Below are 2,710 nucleotides of genomic sequence, written 5' to 3' on the forward strand. Positions count from 1 at the left end.
AGTTGAACAGGATCTGTAGTCTTAAGAGAGCCAGATTGTATGCTTAAAGCCTGAGACAGAGTATATAGTTTAAAAGTAAAATGTAGATAGTGTAATGGATGTTGATGGACAGAAAGTTGAATGGATGTTGATAGGCAGATTGTTTAATGGATGTTGATGGGATAGTTTAATGGGTGGATGAGTGAATGTTTTGAAGAGGATGAATGGATAGAAAGTTGGATGGAATGTGCCTTATATCCTTGTAGAATGGAGATACACAGAGAGAGTTGGCCTAGTTGAGCAGAAAGCAGTTGATACAGGTGCAATCAGTTTAACTGGCTTTTTGATGGGGCCTAGTTGAGCAGCTGGAAGGTGATACAGGTGCAAATCAAGTTTATAGCTGGGTTTCAGTCGCGTGATGATTATGACGCGGCCAGGCGGCGCGATTTCAAATGGAGGGCAGGACGTCTATGAAGTTAGCGTAAACATGGAGGACACCGTTACAGAGGGTTAGGTATTGTATGGAGTTAGAGCCCGTTTCAAGACACAGATACTAGGAGTTGATTGACAAATATGTTGGACGTGACACGTACCTCATGAAGATGAGTGAGTTTTCGGTGGAGCTTAAAGATTTGCCGACAGTGGAGGCCGTTGACATTACAAACTATCTGGTACTTCAGACATCGTATTACACCAAACAGCAAATGAAGGCCTATAAAAGTATGGAGGCATATAACTTTTTTGTCAGCGGGTGGGTCCACAACCTCGGCACCAAACGTCTCCACGACGATCCTCTTTTAGTCTTCGCCAGGGTGAGTGTTTGTTCTTATATTGTTTTATGTGTTAAAAGATGCTAGCGTTAGCAGTAGCGGCTATAATGTCAACGATCATGCAACACATTTCAACAACGTTAGCCTGACAGTTGTTTATGTTTCAAGGTAAACCACTCTCAACGATCAAGCGAAACACCTCTGAAGACTTGGATTATTGCGAAGAAGGATGGAGAAGTCATTGCAGCTCATTGCAATTGCATGGCAGGGTAAGTAAGGCTAGGATGTTTACCACGAGATCTCTCTCTCTCTCTCACACACACACACATAGCACTACTACTAGCATACTGCCAGTGTACTTCAGAACCAGGGGAGAGCTGTAACGTTAAGGGATAAACATGTGTATTCCTCATTTAAAGGGCTACTCCATATTAGTGTAAGTAGGCTATATTGCACATCATTAAAAATGTGCTGATATAGATTGCATTTTGCTTCTGGTGTAGATTGCATTTTGGGTTTAAATTTTTTTTATTGTATTCTATTCACAGGTTATCAGAATCATGTTCTCATGTAGGAGCAGTGCTTTTTTCCATTGAAGCTGGGGTAAAAATGCGAGATGCAGCTTCCTGCACAACAGAGCAGTGCAAGTGGCTGATGCCATCACATGTAAAAAAGGTAGGGTGACAATTTACCTGTTGGGCAAAGAGGAGCTAAGACAGCAAAGACCCACATAGACACAGTTTGGCATCTCAATGCTGTGATGATGGCCCTACCTGTTTTCCTCACAGCCATCAGATAAACGGCAGATTTATACTGCATATAGATATGTTATGAAATATAATGATCTTATTTGTATTAACTTATTTTCAGATTCCTGCTGCTCCAGTAGCTCAGATAGACTTCTCCTCAGCAAAATCAAAAAAAAAAAAGCTTGACAGTTCCATTGACTGCAGGACAACTAGAAAATGTTTACTGTTTTCATAGTTCATTTGTGGTATGGACAGCTCTTAAGAGTCAACATACGTTATAGGGTTATAAGGTTAGGGTTATGCAGGAGTAGAACTAAGTATAGGGGTTAAGGTAATGGCATTTATATCACTGAACTGGCTCTACACATCCAATACTAAGTAATAATTTATTTTTCATGTTTTGCATGTGTACTGTGTACAGTTATGGATGCAAACATGAGGCACAAGCCAGAGGAGCATATGAGAAGCTGATGGGTCGGGAGCATGCAGGCTTCTCCTGTATGGACAGTGATCTCTGGCTGAACCCCAAATGGCCATACATGGGATCCTCTCCTGATGGGATTGTCGCTTGTGACTGTCACGGAACTGGCATCTGCGAAATTAAGGTGATAATACAGTCTCTGTTGTAGTAAAGTCCCTAAATCTTCGAGTCTAAAGTCCTGAACTGAGCAAAAAAGCAGAAAATATATTTGCTAATCTATTGTTCACATGTCCTTCTCACTGTGATTTTAGTGCCCATACTCTCACCAAGATGAAGCCAATCTACGTTTGTGTGCTGGGAGAAAGGGCTTCTGCCTTATCAACGATGGGGATCATGTCATGCTGGACCGGAGTCATGATTACTACTTCCAAGTTCAGGCACAGCTTCACATTGTAGATGCAGAGTACTGTGACTTTGTTGTGTGGAACCGCAATGACATTTTTGTGGAAAGGATTTTGCCTGATTTTGAACTTTGGGATGATGTGATTCCTAAAGTTGAGTGTTTTTTTAGAAACAGTGTACTTCCAGAAATACTGGGACAGCAAGTTACAAACGTACATGTGTAATGTGATAAAAGGATGTTTACTGTTAAGATTAAATGCCATTGAGAAGATGAATAATAGATGGTGGTTTATTTACAAGATTAGATTTGTCAACAATTGCCTTTAGACCCCTCTTAAAAGACCTAAAACTATCATTACATTTCAAAACATATTTACATTACATTACAT

At 40.5% G+C, this 2,710-nt stretch overlaps 1 long non-coding RNA gene across 2 annotated transcripts; it reads left to right on the top strand.

Moving 5' to 3' along the window:
* Positions 1-719: 719 nt before the first annotated feature.
* Positions 720-1,704, top strand: LOC143099813 (uncharacterized). 2 transcript variants are annotated; one of them, XR_012981773.1, is made up of 4 exons: positions 720-791; positions 918-1,018; positions 1,298-1,424; positions 1,620-1,704. It is a non-coding gene; the product is annotated as an uncharacterized LOC143099813 (long non-coding RNA). The 2 variants fall into 2 exon arrangements; XR_012981772.1 differs by lacking the exon at positions 1,620-1,704 and having other exon boundaries at positions 1,298-1,476.
* The last annotated feature ends 1,006 nt before the right edge of the window (positions 1,705-2,710 follow it).

Source organism: Alosa pseudoharengus, unplaced genomic scaffold, assembly GCF_046254945.1.
Source record: "Alosa pseudoharengus isolate Yale_2024_CS ecotype anadromous, Long Island Sound unplaced genomic scaffold, YU_APseudo_1.1 YU_APseudo_1.1_scf_3, whole genome shotgun sequence".
NCBI classification, from domain to species: Eukaryota; Metazoa; Chordata; class Actinopteri; order Clupeiformes; family Clupeidae; genus Alosa; species Alosa pseudoharengus.